Consider the following 27,727-nt stretch of genomic DNA (forward strand, 5'->3'; position numbering starts at 1 on the left):
AGCACCAACCAACCAGCTCCTAACTCACTTTACAGGCTGCATTTGAAATAGAGAGACTGTAAAGGTCCCTCAGTGATGTATGCCTGTGTACAGTACATCGCTCTCACACACTGACCCCCTGTGAGGGAAGCCGCCGGTGAGAGAGCGGAGAGGTGTGTGATGCAGAGGGGCAGGCAGGAGGCAGGAGGCAGGGAGGGGCAATGACCATTCATGGAGTGACACTTCCAGTAGGAGGAAGCCAGTGGCAGCAGCCAGGCAAGCAGGGGGGTAGGCTGGATGTGCATTGGCCTGCACACAGCAGCACTGACAGCGGCATCTCCTCCTGTGTACCGGGGATATAGTATTATTGCAGTGTGATGGCCGTAGCAGTGCAGCCGCTGCTGGGATAGTCGCCCATCTTCCTGGGAGCACTGTGTGTGTGCTGGAGCCGGGGTGTGAGCACAGCTGCGGGGAGCAGCACACGTGAGGACTGTCCGGGAGATGAGGAGGAGCGGTGCCCGGGGAGGCAGCAGCAGCAGCAGCCGCAGCAGTGTGATGCCGGAGCGCCGGTGACAGCGCGACTCACAGGTGAGAACTTCCATCCGCAACGATGTGCCACACGGCCGGGCTCCTATGCGTGGACTGTCCCGCTGAGGCTGGCTGCTGTCACTGCATGGGTCTCCTATATCACATCACTGCTCCTCGTATATAGTGCTACACTAACCACACACCGCAGCTGATGCAGAACCTCTTGGGGGGTAGAGTTCAGGGTTCACATTGCACCTACAGGTATCTATCTTTTAACTAAAATCTATCTATTGGTGCATACACACGTTCATATCCGACAACGATAAATATGTTGTCTGATTGTTCTGCATGAGCTGGATGATTGATATCGATCATCCAGCACAGCACCAACCCCCAAACGACTATAACGACTCGCGATCGCGGGTCCCTATAGTAACCTGGTTAACCTGGTCGATATCGACCAAGTTGACCAGCATCCACGGGCGATTATCGTTATCGAACATTTGTGCCCACGCTTCGATGGTCGTTGGAAGGGGCCCAAAAATGCACAGTTTGTAGGATAACGATATGAACGATATCGTTCAAATTGTGCAGTTAGATCTGTCCGTGTATATGCACCTTAACTCTTATCTATCTAGCATTTAACTAAAATCTATCTAGCATTTAACTAAAATCTATCTATCTATCTATCTATCTATCTATCTATCTATCTATCTATCTATCCAGGGGTGTATTTATAATGGGTGCAGAGTGTGCGGGGCACATAGGCACCTGGGTCCAGGGGGGGCCCGCACCGCACTCCCTGCACCCATAAAACTTACCACACCGGAGTCCCACGTCGGCTCCGGTGTCTCCGTCTGTAAAAACGGCTGGAAAATGTCAGCTGCGGCCATTTTCCCGTCGTTTGTGCATGCGCAGTACAGGGACAATGGCTACCGCGGCCATTTTCCCGGTGACCTGTGCATACGCTATAGTCTCTGGGCACACTCTTGTGCCCAGAGTCTATAAGTGCGGCGCTGGCCAAGCACCGCTCAGTGGGGGTCATTCAGACCCGCTCGTGAGCGGCAGTACGCTCGCAAGCGGGTCGATGTTCCCCCCCCCCCACTGCGCATGCGCACGACGGAGGGAGCTCCGTCGTTCGCATGCGTGAGACCCGGCGAGCGACGGGCTCTCCATTGCTCCGGGTCTCGCACCAAAGGGGGCGTGCTGTCGATGTTGATGGTGGGCGTGCCGGGGGCGTGCCTGCCAGACTGAGGCGTTCCCATGGGAACGCCTACCGTCTCAAGCCGGCCCCACTGACATCACTAGTGATGTCAGTCGGAGTGATTTTGGCTCTGATAGAGCCAAAATCACTCCATGGCTTGCGGCAGCGAGACCCTACCGCAGGGTCTCCGTCGCAAGCCCGAAGGTCGCGATGGTCAAGACCATCGCGACCATCATCATGGACGCTCGCTATAGCTGTGGGTGGTAACAGCTATGCAAGCGTCCATGAGGACGCTCCAAAAAAAGGTAGGAGGGCCCTGTTTCAGAGCGAGCGCTCTGGTCAGAGCGTTCAGCTCTGAATCAGGCCCTGTGCGCAGCCGGCCACCAGATGGAGAGAAGGGGGCCCCATTTAACAATCAACGAAGGTAAACACCAGCAGAATTTTTCATTTAGTATCACAGTGATACTAAAACGAAAAAGCCACTGGTATTTACCAATACTTACCCCTTCTGTGAGGTCCAGCGAAGTCCTCCGCTGGGCTGTTAGCAGCCTAATGCTGGCAGCGATGGGGGTCTTGTGTAATGCGCATGCGCGACAGTCCATCTGCGCATATGCATGACACGGGGACCTGGCAGTGCTTGAAGGTTTCGCTGAGGTTTTGCCCTCAATGGGGACCGCATCGTTCTCGCTATCTAAAGATGGTGAGAGCGATGCTGTGACAAACGATGATCTTAGATTACCGCTGTTTGTAATATCCAGAAAGGAAGTCACAACCTCTTTAGTGAGCGTAAAGGGGTTATGCTTCGTTGATAAATGGAGCCCTATATGATGTATTGGCTGATCTTGTGATCCGCAGTGGATTGCAATGACCATCGTAGACCCACCCAATTCATCGAATGTGTTGATTTAGGTGGTCGCATCTGATGCGCTGCATATCAGTTGGGATGATGCGACGGATGACACGGCGGATCGTGCAGTGTGTACGGCGATGAGATATAATACCGTTACATCACATTGCCGCATCAGCTCATTATTTAGGTGTTTATCCATCTCAAGCCCCGCCACAGACTTTGTTGCAAAATCTGATTTTTAGTTGCGTCGCTAATGCAACAAAAGTACAATGCACGGGTCCCCTGGCGCTGGCGGTACGAGCACCTGCTGTGTGAGACTCCGGTCGAGTGAGGCGTGCTGTGCATTTATTCTGCTTAAATTGCGATCCAATCGGATCCCACCCAGCACTCCTTGCGGTGCATGCGCAGAAGGACGCCAGAGGGGCTGCTGGGTCATAGACCCGGAAGTCCCTCCATCACAACGGGCCGCTCTTACCGAGAGAGCGGTCCTTTGTGGTGATCTTCATGCATACCAGCGTCGCTAATGCCAGCCAGCATGCAAAGTGTGGCGGGATGAATCGCACCCCGAATGCGATGCCTCATGCCTCCCGCCCTAGGTGTGAAATGTATGTGTAACAATCAGCATGACATGTCCTCCCGCTATAACTTACAGAGGTGTCCCTCACATGGGCACAGCAGCTAATGGACGTCTACCAGCTCACTGACATCCTCATGTTTCTGAACCCTTTGAACCTCTGTCTTTAGTTGAGGCCCCAAACTGAAAAACATTTTAAAGGAGTGAATTGGTGTGGTCATCATGAAGATGAGAGTCCTAAGTTACAGTATAGTAATACCACTCAGTGTGAAAGTCTGATTTATATGTACCATTATGTCCACACCGTCCCTGCTGATGGAATCATTTATAACTCTAAACTTCATGATTACCATTAGTATTTTGTGTTGCGTTACAGGAGTTGTGTAGGTCTCATTTTCTCACTGGTGCTGTAACGATGTTTGGTAACGGTGACAGTTCTATATTGTGCGTGTGGAGACAGTACTGTGTGGTGTATGTGGAGATAAAATAAAAATCTTTTCATGTTTTTTTATTTTTTTTTAACTAGAATATGTAGAAGCGGATTCAGTATATATTGCTGCTTACTGGACACGTAGTGTATACACTGCCACTTACGGAGAAATGTACTGTATACACTGCCGGTTACGGATAAATGTACTGTATATACTGACGCTTACGGAGAAATGTACTGTATATATTGCCGCTTACTGGGTCATGTACTGTATATATTGCTGCTTACTTGGACAGGTACTGTATATATTGCTGCTTACTTGGACAGGTACTGTATATATTGCTGTTTACTTGTTCAGGTACTGTATATATCGCTGCTTACTGGGACACGTACTGTATGTATTGCTGCTTACGGAAAAATGTACTTTATATATTGCCGGGACATGTACTGTAAATATTGCAGCTTACTGGGACAGGTACTGTATATATTGTGCTTATTGTGACATGTACTGTATATATTGCTGATTATTGGGACACGTACTGTATATATTGCTGATTATTGGGACACGTACTGTATATATTGCTGATTACTGGGACATGTACTGTATATATTGCGCTTATTGGGACACGTACTGTATATATTGCAACTTACTGGGACACGTACTGTATATATTGCAACTTACTGGGACACGTACTGTATATATTGCGCTTATTGGGACACGTACTGTGTATATTGCTGACTACTGAGACACGTACTGTATATATTGCAGCTTCCTGGGACACGTACTGTATATATTGCGCTTATTGGGACATGTACTGTATATATTGCAGCTTATTGGGACATGTACTGTATATATTGCTGATTATTGGGACACGTACTGTATATATTGCGCTTATTGGGACACGTTCTGTATATATTGCAGCTTATTGGGACATATACTGTATATATTGCCGCTTATTGGGACATATACTGTATATATTGCTGATTATTGAGACACGTACTGTATATATTGCGCTTATTGGGACACGTACTGTATATATTGCTGATTACTGAGACACGTACTGTATATATTGCGCTTATTGGGACACATACTGTGTATATTGCGCTTATTGGGACATGTACTGTATATATTGCTGATTATTGGGACACGTACTGTATATATTGCGCTTATTGGGACACGTACTGTATATATTGCAGCTTACTGGGACACGTACTGTATATATTGATTACTGAGGCATGTTCTGTATTGCCGCTTACTGGAACATGCACTGTATATAATGCAGCTTATTGGGACATGTACTGTATATATTGCAGCTTACTGGGACACATACTGTATATATTGCTGTTTACTCGGACATGTACTGTATATATTGCAGTTTACTCGGACATTTACTGTATATATTGCAGCTTACTGGGACACATACTGTATATATTGCTGTTTACTCGGACATGTACTGTATATATTGCAGCTTACTGGGACACATACTGTATATATTGCTGTTTACTCGGACATGTACTGTATATATTGCAGCTTACTCGGACATGTACTGTATATATTGCGCTTATTGGGACATGTACTGTATATATTGCAGCTTGCTGGGACACGTACTGTATATATTGCGCTTATTGGGACATGTACTGTATATATTGCGCTTATTGGGACATGTACTGTATATATTGCTGATTATTGGGACACGTACTGTATATATTGCGCTTATTGGGACACGTTCTGTATATATTGCAGCTTATTGGGACATATACTGTATATATTGCTGATTATTGGGACATATACTGTATTTCTACTTCAGGGTCCATAGGGTATCCACAGGATACCTTGGGGTATAGGTGTGACGTCAGTCGCAGGGCACCAAAGAGTTAAGCTTTCAGCCTCCCAGGATGCACTAGGTCCCCCTCCTATACCCCGCCCCCAGGCCAAGGCACCTCAGTTTAGTTTGGTGCCCGGCCGGAGTCGGGTGCACCTGTTGGAGTGGGGGCTAGAAGAGCCCCTGAAGCTTATTCTTCATGCAGCTGTGGCTGCACAACTGGATGAACAGCATGGACAGTCAGTCCTGACGTCCATGCTGTCTTCCCTACACCCCGCCGGTACCAGAACGCCGGTACTGATCCGGGGATGCTGGTGGGCGTCTGGGGTCACAGCTAGCGGTGACCCCAGATGCTCCGGACCATGGCCGGATTCAAGGGGGACAGAGGTAAGCAGCGGGGTCCCGCGGTGGGTCCCCGCTGATCACATGGTCCTAAGTCCCCAGGCAGGGGGCTCCCTGGGGACTGGCTGCAGCGTGGAGCCAGGCGACCAACCTGCGCTTCCACTACCCCCTGGGACAGCGGACCGCAGCAGAGCGGTAGCGCTGCGGCGTCCCAGGGGTTAAATGCATGCCAGGGGAGCGCGCCTTCCCTGTCTCACAGCCGGCGCCTCCCCCGCTGCACACAGCCCTCTCTGCACTGTGCTGACTGGTCCTGTGTCAGCGCTCCTCCCCCAGGCCAGCTTCTCTCTGCTCCTCGGCGGCCATCTTCTCTGCAACGCATGGTGAACGCTGCTGGAAGTCTGGAAGGAAGCATCGTGGTCTGGGTCCCCCCACATACCTCTCCTCCGCTGTGGCTCAGGTCTGTGTATGCAGCGCTGTGTCCTACCAGGCCCTGTGTCTGTGTAGTTGAGTGATCAGCGCTGTTAGTGCAGGAATTGTTATTTCTCTGCATTGTATGTGACTGTGCTAGCGCTGCCTGTAACTATTCTTCACTAAACTGTCAGCTTTATTACTGTCCCTGTTCTTTCTGCTAAAGCCCTTGCGGTGCGGTGCTGCAGGGTGGTCTCTCGCCTATTTAATACTTAATTGGTGAGAGAGGTCACATACGTGGTGCCATCATGTCTGAAAGTGATTTTCCCCTCCGGCTACAGTGTACCACGTGCAAAGTACCGTTAGCGGAGGGGGAGGGTAGCGCGGAGGGCCTTTGCCGGCAGTGTTGTCCATGGCGCGGCCTATTACGGTTACAGCACCGGTACAGGAGCCGCCCTGGGCTTGTTTCGCTCAGGCGTTAACAGCTTTAGTGGGCCAGTTAGCTCCGCAGCCCGCGTTTACTCCGATGGGTTTGTCCCAGCAGTCTGTGGTGTCGTCACCCATGCAGGGGTTCCCTCGACAATTGGTGGTACCCCACAGTCTCCCTATTTCCCCGCTCCCGGGTTCTCAGGAGCCAGCGTGGGTTAACTCCCTGACGAGTTCTTTACAGCACTTGTCGGATGTATTGCAAGGGGAGTCTGTGATGCGGCCTCATAAAAGGCCGGTGGCGTCTCTGTCCGCTCCTTATGAGGATGACGAAGGGACGTCTGATGATGGGGAGATTCTGGATCCTTACGATCAGGAACCTTTCCATACTAAGGACGCTGATGCTAAGTCCAAAGTATATATTCCTGGACTTATTCGGGCGGTCCGCACAGCCTTGGTGATTGAGGACGAAGTTCCCCCAGCGGCTAAATCTAAGTATGCCTTTTTCAAAGATGTGAAGGGCGATGCCACAGTCTTTCCTCTTTCGGGTCAGTTGGTGGACCATTTAGAGGAGGCGTGGAAACAACCTGGCAAAAGATACCAGCCGCAGAGACGCCTGGCGGTGGCTTATCCGTTCGCGGATAATTATTTTGCTAAGTGTGAATCCCCTCCACAGGTGGATTCTCACGTGACCCGTCTTGTCCGTAGTGCCACATTGCCGATGCCATCCATGTCCTCCCTTAAGGATGCTACGGACCGCAAGGTAGAAATCTGCCTGAAGTCCGCTTATTCCCTTGCAGGGGGGGCAGCACGGCCGGCTATGGCCATTTGCTGGGTTGCCAGAGCAATGGAGCGCTGGGCGGATTCATTAGAGGCTTCTTTTGAATCCGACTGTCCGGCCGAACAAGCGGAGTTGATTGGCAATCTCCGTGATTCGGCCACCTACATCAACGAGGCGGCTCTAGACATTAGTACTCTGGTGTCTAGAATTTCTTCAGCAGCGGTAGCTGCTCGTCGCACCTTGTGGCTGCGATCCTGGAAGGCGGACGCAGATCCAAGAAAGGTCTGGAAGCGTTGCCGTTTACCGGAGAAGTTCTCTTCGGTCCGGATCTGGATAAGATTGTGGCCACGCTGGCGGCAGCCAAATCTGCTTGTCTCCCGTCGGCCGCTGCTCCTTCTGGTTCTGGACCATCGTCCTTTCGGTCATCTAGGGCCCAGGGCAGGCCCAAACCACAGTCGTTTCCTCGACAGGCTGGCCCTAAGAAATCGGTCAAGCCCCGGAAACAGGCATGGAGTACCAGACGTCCGGCCCCCAAGCCAGATGACAAGCCTGCGGCCTGATGGTCCGGGTCTCCCCTTGGGGGATCCCAGGGTGGGAGGCCGCCTGCTGCAGTTCTCCCGGTGTTGGTCGTTCACTACGACAGACACTTGGGTTCTGGAGGTGGTCTCTCACGGGTACGCCCTCTCCTTCCGGCACAGACCCCCGGCTCGATTCTTCACCACGGGTCTACCATCAGACCGGAACAAGGCTACGGAGCTGCGGAAGGTATTGCACACTATGCTCCAGGCTGGAGTTATAGTGCCTGTTCCATTCTCCCAGAGGGGCCAGGGTTTCTATTCAAATCTATTTTTGGTACAGAAACCCAATGGGTCATATCGTCCGATTCTCAACCTCAAAGCACTCAACAAGTCTTTGCGGGTCCCGAAGTTTCGGATGGAGACCCTACGGTCCATCATTCTGGCGCTGGAACCTGGGGACTACATGGTGTCATTGGACATACAGGACGCTATGGCGGTCATGGCGGCTTCTCTGCGGCTGCAAGGAGTCCGCATGTTGCCGTACTTGGACGACCTGTTATTGGTGGCAGGATCTCCAGAGCTCCTGTTACACCACTTGGACCTGACCATTGCACTGCTGCAACGGCACGGCTGGCTAATTAACTGGCAGAAGTCCACTCTAATCCCGTCTCGGAGGATTATGCATCTTGGAGCCTTATTGGACTCGGGACAGCAAAGGATCTTCGTGACGGAGGACAAGATCTCTGCTTTACAGTCAAGGGTGCGCAGTTGTCTGCACAGCCGCCGGGTGTCCTTACACTCGGCGATGAGGTTACTGGGCTCCATGGTGTCGGTGTTCGACATGGTGGAATACGCCCAGTTTCACTCTAGACCTCTGCAGCACCTGATCCTGTCCAAGTGGAACGGGCTGCCTCAGTCTCTGAAGTTCCAGACGATTGTGCTCACCCCGGAGGTTCGCCTGTCCCTTGCGTGGTGGTTAAAGATGACCCACCTCAACAAGGGACGTCCGTTCTGGGTTCCAAATTGGGTCCTGTTGACAACGGACGCCAGTCTTCGAGGCTGGGGAGCAGTTTCGGGTCCACACTTGTTCCAGGGCAGGTGGACACCGACAGAAGCGGAGCTTCCAATAAATATCTTGGAACTCCGTGCGGTCTTCAATGCTCTCCTGCAGGCACAGCGGTTTCTCCAGGGTCACCCGGTGCAGGTCCAGTCGGACAATGCTACCACCGTGGCCTACATAAACAGGCAAGGAGGAACTCGCAGTCGGGCGGCTCTCGTAGAGGTCTCTCGGATCCTGGTTTGGGCGGAGCGCAATCTTCCGGCCATATCAGCGGTCTTCATCCCGGGAGTGCTAAATTGGGAGGCGGACTTTCTAAGTCGCCAGGACGTTCATCCAGGGGAATGGTCCCTGCACCCGGACGTTTTTCAACTACTGGTGGACAGGTGGGGTCTTCCAGAAATCGACCTCATGGCGTCCCGGCACAACAACAAGTTGCCGGTGTACGGGTCTCGCACAAGAGACGAAGGGGCGTCTCTGGTGGATGCTCTGTCCGTCCGGTGGACGTTCAGGTTCGCATACCTGTTCCCTCCGGTCTCCCTTCTTCCACGGGTAATCCGGAAATTCAAACAGGAAGGAGGGACGCTCCTGTTGATAGCTCCCGCGTGGCCCAGACGGCACTGGTTCTCAGACCTTCAGGGTCTGTCCGTGGACAGTCCTCTGCGGTTGCCGCTACGACCGGACCTTCTGTCTCAGGGTCCTTGTCTTCACCCGGACCTGACTCGGCTGTCTTTGGCGGCGTGGCTGTTGAGACGGCCATGCTGAGGTCCTGGGGGTTTGCCAGCTCTATGCTGTGTACCATGTTACGAGCTCGGAAACCGTCTTCCGCGAGGATATACCATCGCGTGTGGCATACGTTCTTCCAGTGGTGTCGACCGAGAGGTTATGCACCGCGGGAGTTTCGTCTGTCTCGGATTCTCGCCTTCCTGCAAGCGGGACTAGATCATGGGCTTCGCCTTGCTTCTTTGAAGGTACAGGTTTCGGCCCTATCTGTCTGGTTTCACCGTAGGATTGCTACAATCCCGGATGTGCGCACCTTTATGCAAGGTGTTCTCCGTATTCAGCCGCCCTTTGTTCCACCTGTGGCGCCTTGGGATTTGGCTGTGGTCCTGAGGACTCTCCAAGGACCGCCGTTTGAACCACTGGGCTCAGTGGATATTAAATGGCTAACAGCTAAGACTGTTTTCCTTCTGGCCGTTGCTTCAGCCAGACGTGTTTCTGAGTTAGGGGCTCTTTCTTGTAGACCCCCTTTCTTGGTTTTTTTCATGGGAACAGGGCAGTGCTCCGCACTCGGCCCGAGTTTCTCCCCAAAGTTGTTTCCCAGTTTCAGGTTAACGAGGAAATAGTTGTTCCGGCCTTTAACTCACCGGGTCTTTCCGTGGGTGAGGCCTCTTTGGATGTTGTGCGGGCCTTAAGGACTTATGTTGACCGCACTTCTTTGTTTAGGAAGTCGGACGCTTTGTTGTCCTCTATGGCTTCTGTAAAAAGGGTTGGCCTGCTTCAAAGCAAACTTTGGCAGCCTGGATCCGTATGGCTATTTCTGAAGCTTATCTTCATGAAGGCCTACCGGTCCCTCCTTCTCTGAAGGCTCATTCCACTAGGTCTGTGGGTCCTTCGTGGGCAGCTTGACGTGGTGCCTCGGCAGTTCAGATCTGCAAGGCTGCTACGTGGTCTTCTGTCCATACCTTCGTGAGGTATTACAGGTTTGACACCTTCGCCTCTCAGGATGCTTCCTTCGGGCGGCGGATTCTCCTTTCTGCACAGGAGCGTCCCCACCCTTAAAGGATACTGCTTTGGGACATCCCCAAGGTATCCTGTGGATACCCTATGGACCCTGAAGTAGAAAATATGAGATATGGTAAGAACTTACCCTTGTTATCTCTATTTCTACGAAGTCCATAGGGTTCCACAGGACTCCCGCCCTGTCGCACCTGTGCTGCAGATGGGCTTTGCTCTGGTCACCGGTTTTCCGTCTCCCTCTGGTGAGAATGTGATTCTTGTATGTGTCCAGATCTTTGTTCTCTCTCTTCCTTCTCCTCCTCCGGCCTATGGCTTGGTAACTAACTGAGGTGCCTTGGCCTGGGGGCGGGGTATAGGAGGGGGACCTAGTGCATCCTGGGAGGCTGAAAGCTTAACTCTTTGGTGCCCTGCGACTGACGTCACACCTATACCCCAAGGTATCCTGTGGAACCCTATGGACTTCGTAGAAATAGAGATAACAAGGGTAAGTTCTTACCATATCTCATATTATATTGCTGATTATTGAGACACGTACTGTATATATTGCGCTTATTGGGACACGTACTGTATATATTGCGCTTATTGGGACACGTACTGTATATATTGCGCTTATTGGGACACATACTGTGTATATTGCGCTTATTGGGACATGTACTGTATATATTGCTGATTATTGGGACACGTACTGTATATATTGCGCTTATTGGGACACGTACTGTATATATTGCAGCTTACTGGGACACGTACTGTATATATTGATTACTGAGGCATGTTCTGTATTGCCGCTTACTGGAACATGCACTGTATATAATGCAGCTTATTGGGACATGTACTGTATATATTGCAGCTTACTGGGACACATACTGTATATATTTCTGTTTACTCGGACATGTACTGTATATATTGCAGCTTACTCGGACATGTACTGTATATATTGCAGCTTACTGGGACACATACTGTATATATTGCTGTTTACTCGGACATGTACTGTATATATTGCAGCTTACTGGGACACATACTGTATATATTGCTGTTTACTCGGACATGTACTGTATATATTGCAGCTTACTCGGACATGTACTGTATATATTGCAGCTTACTGGGACATGTACTGTATATATTGCAGCTTGCTGGGACACGTACTGTATATATTGCGCTTATTGGGACATGTACTGTATATATTGCAGCTTGCTGGGACACGTACTGTATATATTGCGCTTATTGGGACATGTACTGTATATATTGCGCTTATTGGGACACGTACTGTATATATTGCAGCTTACTGGGACACGTACTGTATATATTGTGCTTATTGGGACACGTACTGTATATATTGCGCTTATTGGGACACGTACTGTATATATTGCCGCTTACTGGAACACGTACTGTATATATTGCGCTTATTGGGACATGTACTGTATATATTGCAGCTTGCTGGGACACGTACTGTATATATTGCGCTTATTGGGACATGTACTGTATATATTGCGCTTATTGGGACACGTACTGTATATATTGCAGCTTGCTGGGACACGTACTGTATATATTGCGCTTATTGGGACACGTACTGTATATATTACCGCTTACTGGAACACGTACTGTATGTATTGTCGCTTACTGGAACACGTACCATATATATTGCCGCTTCCCGAGACACACATATCCACGACCGTCTGTAATTTTGACATTGCGTCGACATGCCTCCTGAACACTTTGTCTATGTGAGACCGCCCAGCTACACCCTTTTATATATCTGCAAGTGATGATGTGACTGAACTGCAGCGCAGAGTCCTATGCGGTTCCGTGCATGACGGGAAAACATGCCAGATACACTCTGCAGACGGACCTGCATTCAGCTCTGCATTGGCCACACAATGGGTGGGATGCATGATGTGTCGCATTCGGGATGCGATGCGTCCCGCCACGCTTCGCATGCATGCTTGTGTTAGCAACGCCGGTATACATGAAGAACACCGCAAAGGACAGCTCTCTCTGTAAGAACGGTCCTTTGCAAATGAGGGACTTCCAGGTCTATGACCCAGAAGCCCCTCTGGCTTCCTTCTGCGCATGCGCAGAAACACACACGCTGCAGGAGGTGCTGGGAGGGATCCGATAGAAGCCCTTCTATATGGTAACGCCATCAGGAGATTGCATTACCCACCTCAACCTAGCACCGGAGTGACCGCATTTCTCACTTTACTGCATCCCGTCCATTGTCATTGTGAAACTCGCCTCCCCCAAGCAGCAGAATCACTGTGGTCCTACGTCTGGGACCACAGCATCTCCCCAGCTATTACTTTTCCTGCTACAGGATGCAAAAGAAGTTTCAATTTCTTGGTTGAGAAAGCTGAGTGGTTGGCCAGGCAGCAGGACTGCCCTGTATGTGCCCAGTTTCAATGGTTTCAGGCACAACTTATACCAGTGACTCATAGGCAAACGCAGGGGGGGTTCCTGGCTGCCTGGAACCCCCTTCCCTAGCCCACACCATGATCACAATAGAAATAGTAATATAGAATTTTACTAGTGCTGCATGTTCTTCTCAGTATCACAAATTAAATATTCAGCACCACCTGTGCATATTTTAAGTGACTTTAACATGTGTCAGCCAGAAAAAAATACACCTGTGCACCAACTAGGAGATCTGGAAAACATGCACTGTTAAGTGTGCACTGCTATAGACCATAAATAGGGTTAATTATTAATAACATATAATAATACACTATCCAATGAATGAGGAGACCACTATGTACATCTAGGTTCTTCTGCCCCAGACTCTCGCACTTGCTCCCATGATCTGGAATGGTACCTGCATCTGAAATAAAAACATTCAGCTCAGACAGGATGGTCCTACTGCCGCATATAATGGCTTACTGCGATCGCTGGTCCTGTATATGCTGGAATATGATTTACACTTTGTATGCGCATATTAAAGTTGGTTACGTGCTAATTATAAACATATATATGAAGTCCGCACCAGTATAAATAATTAGTGCAATATTAGGAAATAAAATAGGAGAAGAACTAAAATGCTGCAAGTAAATCCTACACGACCTTATGTTGGTGGTGCTCCCAGAGAAATTGTGTAATACACATGGATTAGATGCTGCTAGTATAAGGTTTTCAATTAAAAGTTAAGTTTTAACATTTATATCGTCGTCCATACATTTCTATTGATTTAAGAGTGCCACACTGAGAGTTTTTTGTTCTTTTGCTACTTCTGATTCATCACGGATCGCAACTGCAACAGCGCATGCAGATCGGCCGATGGTGAGTACAGCGCATGTGCCGGGCATTATTGCGATCGCATTGTAATCACACACCGATACAAAACCATTGTAGAGTGAGTGACAGGACGTCAGCGTTTGGAGGTGGTGACGGGGGAGTGGTTGGAGAAATGCAGGCGTCGCTGTCCATTTGAACGCCGTCCTGGGCGTGCATAAATTAGCCACTGCGAGGGCATACGCAGCTTGAGTACTCACTGCGTGCGACGAGAGTTGCAATTTCTGAGACAGGTCAGACCTGCTGTAATTCTGCCTGAGGGTCCGATGTTCCTCGATGTCACAGGATTTCGAGATCTTACGGATGTGCGAAAGCGGTAGTGGACGTCTGTATGCCAGGAGAGCAGTTGCAGACATTAGCATATTATCGCAGCAGAACTGCGTGTGTAATCGCAGCTGGGATCGCAATAGCACAAAGGTTTGGGCGAGTATCCTCGTTCCAGACATTAATAAATTAGGATCTTATTTCAATCCAATTGTAAAACCTCCGTGTGGGATTACAGTAGATTGGGGTTTCTGCATCATACCTATTAGTAATGCGTAGTTGCCTTGAACTTTAGTAAAGGTATACACCTACCATTACAATAACTTGTATAATAACAATATACAATGTACGTACAAGAAAATATTAAATAAAGAGCTTATCTGCACCATACTGGGTTCTGGGAAGTAAATACGTTTACTGTTTACTGTCCTTTGCCACATAGTGATAACAGAGGCGGCAGCATCCCAAATGCCAGACAAGTCTGGAGTAGCAGCACCTGCACCTACAAAAATAATATAAATCTGGTAGATCATAACAGAATGACAACTATAGTAATATAAACTGTAGTATAGTAATTTACATATCTAGGTAAATAATTAGCAGCTTTTAAATTGACTGACTATATAGTATTCCTTTAAGTATGAGAGTTGTTATGCCATCTCTTATGGAATCTGCAATCGTATGATACTGTATGGATTATGGAGATGACTCTTTGTAGTATTTGTGAGCCCTTGAACGATATAGGCAAACTGTTCCTGTACCCTAATCGCTCTGTCCAAGGGTCTGCAGGGAAATCCATAAATGTTGAGTTTATTTTTTTGATTCTTCTTTGAACTAGTCGCATATTTTCCCCCTCGGAAATAATGGTGATCAGGGGGATTTGGTAGCAAAGCCATGAATGACCGTGTGGGGTGCTCAAGCAGCAGTTCCTCAGTGCCCATCTAAAACGCCCCGGGATGAGAGTCATAATTAGGACCACACATTTTGTCTCCGGCTTGTAAATGCCCATGAATAGAGCGTTTACTATTTTTTGTGCTTGGTGCCTTTTTCCCCCTCTACATTCCAGGAATACTTCATACCCTGTAGATGTGTGGCATTGGCTCAGCCGTGTAGTCAAAGCCATGAGATTATCAGGGTAACCATGCTGTGTGTAGTCAGTCAGGCATCAGATAATTGTTGTTATGTCGCTTATTGTTTGTTATGTTCAGCATGAATGTGTATTTTATGGGTAGGCTTTAAATAGGAGATTTGAGATTTCCTTTTGCTACATTTATTAACATAAACATAGCACATACAGGGGCATTAAAAAAAATTGTTGCACCGAAACGCTGTGCAAAACATTGCTACGTTTGATAAGCTGAACATTTTTTTTTTTTTTTTTTTTTTTTTTTTAGTAGCAGCAGCACTACTTGCCATTGGTAAATCACACAGCAGGCCTGCCAATAAGCTCTGCTCCATTTCAATTTGATTAACAGAAATGGGACACTGCCACCTAGTGGCTCACCAATCAGGAACATTTTTGGAATGCTTATTTGGTTTATCCAAAAAATTAAGGCACACAGGTGGGGGGAGAGAGGTGTATTTAGGGTTAAATATGAAATTACTCAATAACTATAATGCCCCTCAGTTGTTAAACATATTGTTGAATCTGACTGTTTGACCTGTGACCTTTTTAATGGTCATATTTTAACTTTTATTTGGCCATAGATGACGTCTCTCTACTTGAATGGTCGCTATCAAAGAGAGACCTGGACCATTGGACATGTGTATTGGTTTTTTTGTTATAACCAGTAGAAATCTTGAACACCAGTCCCCAATAAAAAAATAAATAAATATATATATATATATATATATATATATATATATATTATATATAGCAAATATATTGGCAGGCACTCCACAAATATATAGCATAAAGGAATGGCCCTGGTGTCTTCCACAATGTTCCCTAAGGAACAGCACATGCACTCATGTGTGTGTGTATGTATGTATGTATGTATGTGTGTGTATATGTATATATATGTGTGTGTGTGTGTGTGTGTGTGTATATGTGTATATATATATATATATATATATATATATATACACAGTATGTTTGCGTGTATATATACGTGTGTTTGTATATATATATATATATATATATATATATATATATATATAATACAGTGTGTGTGTGTATGTATATATATATATATATATATATATATATATATATATATATAAAAATATTCATGAATTTACTTGTAAAAGTTTCAAGAATTTGACAGTTTGAGGTCACAAGCTTGTGGCTATATTGTAAGGTATGTATTACTTTGCACATACAATTTTCTGTCAGGGTGGACTCTGAAATGATTGATAACCTAGAGTAATACTGTGTACTCAGCTATACGATAAAGTAGTTATATGTCGTAGTAACATAATGTTTGTGTTTATTAAACAAAGAAAAAAAGTTTTTTTTTTTTCTATTTAAAGTTTAAACGGGCCCACAGTAATGAAGGGGCTGAAAACTCTCTTTTCCTGAAGTGGTTATAGGTACAACAGCAAAATCTAAGTAAGCATGAATGTGTTGCTGAGAGTTACTGCCGGCTGTGGAGCTACCACTGTTGCAGGTGGTGGGAGATGAGCGCCTGCTGATTGTGTGTACTGTATCCATTTTTTACCACCTCCTAGCTGTCACTCGCTGTCATTGTTTCCTGTCATCTATGCAGTTGTCAGTAGTACTCAGTCAGTCAGGCTGGCAGGAAAGAGACTTCAGGACATGCTGGACATTATGGAAGACCAATGACTGAGCGTGGAGCCCACAAACTGAAACGGGAAGAGTGGAATGTATTAGGAGTAATATAAATTTTTTCATGATCTGGGGCTGGATGGTCCCGGATAATTAAGACGCTGAATCGCTGCGAGCACCGGATCAATTCGGCATTACCCTGGTGAGGAGACAGCTGATCCAAAGTTCAGCTGTCACCGCAAATCCTTTCACTGACTCGGCAGTGCTAATGCGTTCGTGTGGACTTTATGTGCACACATGTGCAACTTCCGAGCAGTGGCGGAGGGATCCCTCTGTGCAACCGGGGACTCCTTCTGTTTGTGGAAGAGCGGGGGTGTGGGAACAAATGGCATCTGTAGGGGAAGCAGTCGAAATGCCGACCGCTGGCTTCCTGACTGCCTAATCCTGGCAGTGGTCTAGTGATAGGCGTCGAAATCCCGACACCTATCATTATCCCTATGCCGGGAGCCTGACACCCGGCATACCGAACGAAGGTAAGCTAGGCGGCGGGTGCGGACAGCTGCGGGGGGGGAGGGTTAGGTTAGGGGCTCCCGGGGGGAACTTAGGCTTAGGCACCTCCCCCGGGAGGGTTAGGCTAGGATCGGGGGGTTAGGCACCCCCCCCCACGGGAGGTTTAGGCTGTGGAGAAGGGAGGGCTAGGTTTAGGCACTTACAGGGGGGGGGGTTAGGCACTTACAGGGGGGGGGGTTAGGCACTTACAGGGGGGGGGGTTAGGCACTTACAGGGGGGGGGTGTGGCACTTACAGGGGAGGGTGTTAGGCACTTGAGGGGGAGGTTAGGGTTAGGCACCCCTAAGGGAGGGTTAGGGGGGGGGATAGGGTTAGTAATACTCGTCAGGATCTTCTGTTGCCGGTCTTCCGGCGACTGGATTTAACATGCGTCCGGCGGTATTTCATACCGATCCCATCTGAAGATGGTGAAGGCTCTCGCAGTCAAACCCCAAAAATTTTGAATTTTTTTTTGCGCTGGATGAATTTAGGTCCCTACTGTATACTAATGTATGGGGACAGCGGGCCTGATCGGGACTGAAAGCAAGAGACCTATCCGTGATATCGTCTGCGTTACCATCAAAATGGATCTGATACTTGTTTTATACAAAAATAGGTGAAAATGTTAATCTTCACCTCTGCTTTTGTAGAAATTAACTGATGATGACCAGATCCCTATATCACAGAACTGGCAAATCGCAGAAGCTCACCAACCTAACCAGCGTACAGAAGGGTGATCAGAAGAAACAATCTCAAGCTGCAATTAGCCATGTCATATGATTGGTCCAACGCTCCACACACCACCCTGCAGCCCCCCCCCCCCTGGATTTCTACCAGGCGGTAATGGGGGTCAAATCAGCCCCATAGGACATCAGCCACACTACTGCCTTTACTACACGGTTGTAGCTTTAAAGTGTTACTTTGCTGGTTTTCCTGGTTTGAGCCCAGCTGTAGGATAATGTATTTCTCATTTCCTTCCTCATGTTATTGACTTCACCACTCTCTTAAATGACAAATAACAACATATTGTGCATCTCTAGTCCGGAGAGGGAAATTACATCCTGCATTACTTGTGAGCTTTCGTTTGATAGATATGGGAGGGTAAGAAAGCACCGATATTAGTAAAACATTGATTGTTTTTGAGACCTATCAGGGCCCCTGTAGTGTTGGAGGCATACAGACGTAACATGCGGTCGAAATAGAGACATAGTCATACATGTGTATGCAGAACTGGATGCATATCAAGATGTGTACAGGTATATTACACCAGAATTTGTACCAGGTTCACACTAGATGGAAATAGTTGCATATGCGCCAGGTTTACGCCAGAAGAAAACAGTAGCATATGGGCCAGGGTGATGCCAGGAGATGTCGGTGACAACGTCAGTAATAAATGCTAAAGTTACATTTCCCAATTTGAAATGTGTTATTAAAGTCACATTTACCATGAAAAATACAATTCTAAATAGACATATGAATAAAAGGTACAAACTAAATTCAACTTAATACACACCCCCTGGCCATCTTTTGTCTCCCACTTTAAAAATCAGCTGGAAATATTTAAAACTGCTGGCGGCTGAATGCAAATATCAGTAAAGTAATGCAAATAAGTAGCCACGACTACATCTATATAATAAGTGAGAAAGTCTGTGTGTGTCTGTCTATTTGTCTTTTATGCACGGTCACAGTTTTGTACCTAGCTCCTCCAAATTTGGCATGGTGGTGCAGTTTGACCAGGATTAGGTTTTAGCCTAGGTTTGAACCTTGTCAGGGCCACACTCTGTCACACAATCCCATAAATCTGGGACACTGTTAAATTACACGGGTTCTGGGGCTGAGGGGCTGGCTTCATACACATACTGTCACACTCTCATCTCTTCCAAAGTACTATTATATCACTTTTCCAACAGCTGCATACATGAAATACAGAGTCAGTGTGCATTATTAGCATTTCACTCACTGTCTCATCTTACAGTACCGTCCCCGAGGGTCTTAGCAGAGTGCCTGGCAGGCTCATGAGCAGCTCAGCACTCGATACATTCAGAGTCTGGCAGAGAGCATAAGCAATCCACAATCTTTGATCCTGGCAAAGCTTAGCATACTGAGATTACAAACAGCAGGGGATTTTGATGGCAGCCACGCATTGCCACTGCGGACGAGCCCACTTCTCCCCGGGAATGGGACTCTCTGTTCCCTGCATTTAACCCCTGATGGCAGCCCTGCCAGACATAGTCTTAAATGTTGTTCTGCAGAGTGATTTCGGGGGCTGATTCAGCTGTGGATGCAGTCACAGGGATGATGCAGATTCCTGATTATCGGGAATCTGCGCATGCGCCTGACCAGTACTATGCATTTGCAGTACGGGCCTGCGATCCCACATGCAATCTGGCGACAGACTTTTAGTGATTAACAGTCTGCTGCCATTTCTGGGCAGGGAGGGGGCAGCAGTGGCCTCCGTTTCCCAAATCGGAGGCATGTCTCTGCAGTTGGGGGGGAATGGAGAGGCCTGGATCTACGTCGGCTGAAGGAGATTTCCTGGCCTCTTTTACTCATCTGTGGTGGCCGGCTTGCGTGACTCCATGGTTACTCAGCCGGCCGTAGGGATTGCAGATGATCTGATGGTGCTTCCTTGGACGCAGCTCGGATCAGTAATGCATGCAGGAGTCGTGACGCCTTCTGCTGCATTAGCATATTACAGCTATCGCAGCTGCTAACATGTTAGCAGCTGCGATATCATATCTGCCTGCAGCTGCATGCATTTCTGAAATGCAAGTGAGTTTGGAAGCTATAATGATTTCTGGCCCTGATTCAGAGCCGGACGCTCTGACAGAGCGCTCGCTCTGAATCAGGGCGTCTTTTTTTTTATTTTTTATTATGGAGCGGCCTCCTGGCCGCTCGCATTGCTGTAGGTTGACACCCACAGCTAATGCGAGCGGCTAGGATGATGGTCGCGATGGTCTTCCATCGGGCTTGCGACGAGACCCTTGTGGTAGGGTCTCGTAGCCGCAAGCCCCAGAGAGCTTTTGGCTCAAACAGAGCCGAAAGCTCTCCCACTGACATCACTTGAGATGTCAGTGGGGCCGCCCCCAAACGGTAGGCATTCTCATGGAAACGCCTCCGTCTGGGCAGCCAACCCTGGCCCGTCCACCACAGGGGGCGTGCTGTCACTCAACATTCGACCATTCGACAGCACGCCCCCTTTGCTGCGAGACCCGGAGCGACAGATTGCCCGTCGCTATTCGGGTCTCGCGCATGCGCACGACGGAGCCTGCTCTGTCGTGCGCATGCGCTCTGGGCCACCATCAACCCGGTTGCGAGCACTCAGCGCTTGCGACCGGGTCTGAATCAGGCCCTCTGTTCTGTAAGTCAGTTTGCTCCTGATATACCCCATTCCAAATACAGGTTGAGTCTCCCATATCCAAAATGCTTGGGACCAGGGGTATTTTGGATAATCCAATATTCCGTATTTTGGAATAATTGCATACCATAATGAAATTTCTTGGGAATAGGACCCAAATATACACACAGAATGCATTTATGAGTTATATACACCTTATACACACTGAATGCAGGTAATTTTATACAATATTTTCAGTAATTTTGTGGCTCAAAGTTTGTGTACAGAAATGAAATTCATTTATGTTTAATATACACCTTATACACACACCCTGAAGGTAATTCTATACAATATTATTTGTAATCTGTGCCTTAGACAAAGTTTGTGTACATTGAACCATCAAAAATCAAAGGTGTCATTATCTCAGTCATGCTAAAAATATTCTGTATTTCGGAATATTGTGTATTTTTTAATATTTGGATATGGGATACTCAACCTGTAGTATGAGAATACGCTGCCTGCACAGTCATTTACTCCTAATTTGCATACTGATCCAGGTTATAGGCGAGGACAATATAAAAATATATACACATATATAGTGTTGCATATCAAATTAATCAGCACAATCTGATGGTGCGTCCTAGTCACATCGTATTGCAACTAAAGGCCCCCATACATCAGAGATTGATTGCAGCAATCGTGCAATTTGCAATCGATTGTGTATAAAAATCTTTCCCTTTTTCAATCGATTGCAATTTCAGAATTGCCAAAATCGATTGAAAAAGGGAAAGCTTTTTATACACAATCGATTGCAAATTGCACGATTGCTGCAATCAATTAATGATGTATGGGGGCCTTTAGACACAGGCTGGGGGTAGGGGGCGGAGCTATAAAGCTATGCTCCTCCCTAGGTGTAATGCAGTCTTAAGCATGAGAGGTCCTTAATGAATTCATGCTAATATTATTATATTTAAATCAGCATTCTCATTATCTCATACTATTAATTTCATAGTTTATCATTTGGTGGCCCAAAATCAGCTTTATTAGTCTTGTTATTTATGTACTTAGAGAAACATTTATGGATGGCTACCGCTATCATCAGCTACCCGTGTGTCAGCTTCTGATGTCACTTACATTTCTGTTATTCATTTTCAGTTTCTTCTAGTTTTAACATTGCAAAGGTCTCGTGTTCCCTCATCACCTTCACTGTTTTCCTACTTAACCACCACAATTTCCATTTATTTGTACAAATGTTATTACCGTGCCATGTGCACCTGGAACACTTTTTCCATTGGACTCCATTCTTTTGTATAAGAGTATTTTTTCCCAGCCAGTGCTTCTCCCAGCTCATGCAGGGTTTGTCCTTCTGCTGTGTAGGTCATTAATTACCTGTAGACATTTATTCAGACTATAAATTCCACAGTGATTTGGTCATTTATTGTGGTACTTTTTCAGAAGGGAAGTTTTACACTAGAGATTTGGAAAAGAATATCACTGCAATAACTGCTTTTACTTACAGGGCTATTCTGGCTAATCACTATGTGATAATGTTACAGTTTATAATTACATGAAAAGCATTCTAATACGGTGACGGTACTGGAAGGTGCAAACGTTTCTCTTGTTGACATGTCACTTCCCCAGACGTAACTTAATCAACTCACATCAAGAGGCGCAGTTTGAGTAAAGTGTAACTTTATGACCTCTAGGAGAGTAATCGGAGGCAGCTTTAAAGTGGTTGTACAAACTCTCATACAGTAATTAGAGAGACATTGGGATATTGACAGTGGTCATGTTACAGCCTGCAGAAAAAAAACACTTTGTATTGTAAAATCAGTGTTCTGTATTATGCTAGCAATTATTATATTGTCATACACCTGGAGCGCTGTGATACTGCCGCAAGTTATAGTAGAAGATTGTGACATTGCAATACCAGGCTATACAGAAATTTATTAGGGACCTGCGCTTCACTCAGTTGCTGCTATGTAGTGATAGAATGGAGTCCCTAGAGAACCCCTACATAGATATAACAACAAGGGTATATCACTAAGCGCTACCACATAAGTAAGAGAAACAAAATATTAGATAGGTATCACATAAACCAATACTCAAGAATGCAACAAAACAAGGTTCACCCGACAGGGTATATAAACGCTTCTATCTTCAAACCGATTTTCAGAAACAAGGATATCTTTCCAAGGTTCCAATCATAGTCCGTCAAATGCCGATGACGTCATTTTAGCCTGTTTTACTTATCCCCATATTCAATTACAAAGACTTTTCGCAGGTGTGAAAAGTCTTTGTAAAAAAACAGGGATAAGTTTTCACCACTGTTTAGGTGGCGAAAAAAAAGTTCAGAACTGGGGTTTTGGGGTGCAGACTTAAAAAAAAAAAAAAAAAATTAGCCTGCACTCCTTGGAATGTCTTCCAAAGGTTTTCTGTGTCAATTTTTTAAAAAAAATGTCCTGTGGACACCCCAAAAAAGGTACTTTTATTTTGGGAGTGAACAAAAAAAATGGGGGACAAACTTCTAAACTAGCAAAATTGATTCCTATGGGGTTCCCAAGTATGTGGCAGGTGTTTTCTAGAATGCAGGTGATTTCGGCAGGTGGATTTTTAAAGAATTTTTAAAAGTCACTTTAGGGAACCATTTTTATGTACCCCAAATTTGATAGACTTAGTTATTTTTCGCCACTCCCCCAAAAAAACTAAGTGCTATTCTTCACCACTTCTTCTAAAGCCGCATTTATGCACCTGCCGTGGCTATTTTAAAAACCCAGACTACCTTCAGCAGGCCAAATCGGGGTTACCCATAGCGGTAACAGGACATCTTTTGGAGGGTGACAGCATGATTTCCCCAAAAACTGACAGGACTTTTCTTTACTTGCCTTTCTGCCGGGTCCCGTTTTCACCGGATCCTAATTGAATACAGGGATAATCGGGCACGCGCCCGATACTTTATCCCCACCTAAAACGGCAATGATGACCAAAAGTCCTCAGACTTTTTGCCCCATATTGAATATGGCCCTCAGTCTCCAGCTAATTGCATTACCAAGTACATTCAACATCTGGCTCAGTATACAGTCACCTGTATTTGTCAAGTGCATCTGTCCCAGTCTTCAGTCACCTGAAGTGCCAAGGTTAAGGCACAGTCGTGTTCAGTGGAGCTGTGTAGTTGTATTGAAGGTTAATAGTAAGAAAAAGATGGTCGGTGTGCAGGGGCGTATCTACCCATTGGCCAGGATGGCACTCGCCAGGGGTGCCGACCAAAAGGGGGCGCCGCCCGGCAGTGCCACCAGTAGCCAAGGGGTGGACTAGTCCCCCGGCCCCACAAGTGTAAGGCAGACCACAGTGAGAGCGGTCTGCCCTACACAGTTTACAAACACACAGCCGCCAGCGGCGGCTGTGTGTTTGTAATAGCAGCCAGCCAATGAGAGTCAGACAGACTCTCATTTGCTGCTGCATCGTCCGCGGAGGGAGCCGGCTGGGGTTCACTAATGAGCTCCGTCCTCCGGCTCCCCCCACAGCATATGATGGGAAAGACGTCATGACGTCTCTTCCATGCAGGAGAAGAGTGGGCCGGGATTGGACAGCGGCGGTCGAGTCAGGAGCGTGGATCAGGTAAGTTTTATTTTTTTCTTTGTGTGTTTGTGTAAGCCTGGCACAGCAGGGGGGGGGCACTGAAATAGCCGCTACTGGGGGGCACTTTATGGGGGAGTGCCTGCTACTGGGGGCACTGCATAGGGGTGGCCACTACTGGGGGAAATTTAGGGGGGTGGCCACTACTGGGGGCATTGTATAGGGGGGACTACTACTGGGGGCAATGCTGCATAGTGGGGACTACTACGGGGGGGCATTGTATAGGGGGGACTACTACTGGGGGTAATGCTGCAGAGGAGGACTACTACGGGGGGCATTGTAAAGGGGGGGCTACTACTGGGGGCAATGCAGTATAGGTGGGATTACTACTAGGGGCACTACATGGGGGGGGGGGGCACCAGTCCATTACATTGCCAGGGGCGCTTGGATCCCTAGATACACCCTGTCGGTGTGCATTAAAAAATGGTAGCAGTTTGATAATAGTAGTGAGAAGAAAGACTTCTTGGGTGTGCCTGCGTTCCAAGGCACGCAAAGCGCATGGCTAATAGAGATTCCATCTGTGCCCTGTGGCTAGTTAATGAGAAGAGAGGTGTACCTGCGGAAAGACTTTGCCAGGCATACAGTAGTTGTAGATGAAGGGGAAGAGAACAAGGAGATAGTGAGATCACGAGCCAGAGGGAGGTAAGTTGAGTTAGAGCAGTACAGACTCACAGTGGAATGTAGTGAAAAAAGGGACTGACAGGAAATGAGAGGTGAGAGACAATAATGACAGGGGAAGGGAGTTAATAATGTGACTGGCAGGAGAGGGACATAACAAATGAGACCGGCAGGTGAAAGGAGTGACACTGAGAGGAGAGTGACAGGGGAAGGGAATGACTGACAAGAGAAGAGAATGAGAGAGAGGATTGACGAGAGGACAATGAGAGAGAACACTGATGTGAAGAGGATGAATGACTAGATAAGAATGAGAGAGAAGACTGATGTGAAGGGGATGAATGACTAGATAAGAATGAGAGAGAAGACTGATGTGAAGGGGATGAATGACTAGATAAGAATGAGAGAGAAGACTGATGTGAAGGGGATGAATGACTAGATAAGAATGAGAGAGAACACTGATGTGATGGGAATGAATGACTAGATAAGAATGAGAGAGAAGACTGATGTGAAGGGGATGAATGACTAGATAAGAATGAGAGAGAACACTGATGTGATGGGAATGAATGACTAGATAAGAATGAGAGAGAAGACTGATGTGAAGGGGATGAATGACTAGATAAGAATGAGAGAGAGAAGACTGATGTGAAGGGGATGAATGACTAGATAAGAATGAGAGAGAAGACTGATGTGAAGGGGATGAATGACTAGATAAGAATGAGAGAGAACACTGATGTGAAGGGGATGAATGACTAGATAAGAATGAGAGAGATGACTGACTGGAAGGGAGTGACTGACCAGAGAAGAGGATGTCCACTGATGTGCAGCACATCCGACTGAAAGATGCAACCATCCAATTCATTGTACAATAAATTGGGTGGTTTTAAGAGTACACACTATATATACGATGGTCGTCCCGATCCACTGCAGATGATATATCGTATAGTGTGTACCTTGCTTTAATCCGGCCCCAGAGAAGGAAGTGAGACTGATGGGAGTGGAGAGAGAAGTTAAACTATAAGGAGGCTAAAAAGAAGAAATGAAAGATGCAAAAAACAGAGAAAGAGGTGGTTGGAGTAAGAATCTGCTTTGATACGGGTTGCAGTCAGGAAGCCGACTGTCAAAATGCCGACTGCTGGCTTCCCGACTGTCTAATCCTGGCAGGGGTCTAATGATAGGCATCGAAATCCCGACGCCTATCATTATCCCTATGCTGGGAGCCCAATGCCCGGCATACCGAACGTAGGTAAGGCAGGCGCGGACAGCCGCCGGAGGGAGGGTTAGGTTAGGGGCTTCCAGGGTAAGACTTAAGGTTAGGCGGTATTTCATACCGATCCCTTTGATAGGACAGTGTCAGAAACACCCACCGGCGGTGCTGTCTACCCCTGGGCTCTCTATGAATGCCCCACACTCCTCTTCTCCCTCCCCAGGCACAGAGGAGAACGATCCAGGCATGTCTGCAGGAAGTTGGCTTCCTGTAGCTCAGCTTCACTGAGCTGAGGTTAGCCTCAGCTGCCCGCACTGCTCTCCATCCACACTGTGATCAGCAAACGTAAGGCGCACACACTGTCTGAAGCTATAAGGGTCTATTTGCTAATCTGTGTTAGGAGATAAAGTGAATGGTGATAAAGTACCAGCCAATCAGCTCCTAACTGCCATGTCACAGGCTTTGTTTGAAAAATGGCAGTTAGGAGCTGATTGGCTGGTACCTTATCACCATATTATCTCCTAATACAGTTTACTTATTTAGACCCCATAGTCGCTGCTCCCTGTAGCTTTGCTTTACCCCAGGCACTCCTCCTCTCCCAGGCAGAGAGCCCCAGCAGTGATGAGCGATCCTCAGAATTGCATCCCCTGCTGCTAGCTTCTCTTCTTGCAGGACTGTGAAGTAGGGTTATACAGGGTTATAAGTAAATAATAGCTTCAGAACTTTGATTCTGTAAAGTTTAATTATCAAGGGCGGGATGCATCAATGCATATTCTGCTGTCAAACCTCTGAAAATGCCATTTTCTGAGGTTTGGCCGCTTACCACATATGCACCAAGTTCCAGAATGCGATACATTGTGAGCTTGGATGCGGATAGAAGCCTATGAGCTTCTTTTCTCATTTCCTCCTGAGAGGGATCCAATAGGATTCCTCCCAGCACCCCCTGTGGTGCGTGCTTCACTCAACGCATGCGCTGATGGACTCCTGGGTCCTAAACTCGGAAATCCTGCAATCGCAAAGTACAGTTCTTACCGGGAGAGCTCCTCCTTTGTGTTCTCACCGGGAGAGCTCCTCCTTTGTGTTCTCACCGGGAGAGCTCCTCCTTTGTGTTCTTCCCCGGAGAGCTCCTCCTTTGTGTTCTTCCCGGGAGAGCTCCTCCTTTGTGTTCTTCCCGGGAGAGCTCCTCCTTTGTGTTCTTCCCGGGAGAGCTGTCCTTTGTGAATTTTTAAATGCTGTTATGCTTGTGATGAGGGGCTGGGTGCATTGCATTGAAAATGCGATGTATCATGCATCACGCCCCTCATCTGCATATTTGTTGAAAAAAAATTGTACTGAATACATTGTAATAGCCATTATTTACATCATTCGATAATAAAAAAAAAAATCAACAATCTTAGTGAAATGTTAAGTGAGGAAAGAGAATTAATTAAAGAATGAAGGCTATTAGCATACA

At 47.2% G+C, this 27,727-nt stretch overlaps 1 protein-coding gene across 1 annotated transcript in view; it reads left to right on the forward strand.

The window, feature by feature from the left end:
• The first annotated feature begins 336 nt into the window (after positions 1-336).
• PTPRE (protein tyrosine phosphatase receptor type E) overlaps positions 337-27,727 on the forward strand; it is a 236,351-nt gene continuing 208,960 nt past the window's right edge. The window contains exon 1 of the mRNA XM_088452177.1: positions 337-567. The gene's annotated coding sequence lies outside the window, so the exon portion shown is untranslated. The remainder of the gene's footprint in view (positions 568-27,727) is intronic.

Source organism: Taudactylus pleione, unplaced genomic scaffold, assembly GCF_031769625.1.
Source record: "Taudactylus pleione unplaced genomic scaffold, aTauple2 ptg000034l, whole genome shotgun sequence".
NCBI classification, from domain to species: domain Eukaryota; kingdom Metazoa; phylum Chordata; class Amphibia; order Anura; family Myobatrachidae; genus Taudactylus; species Taudactylus pleione.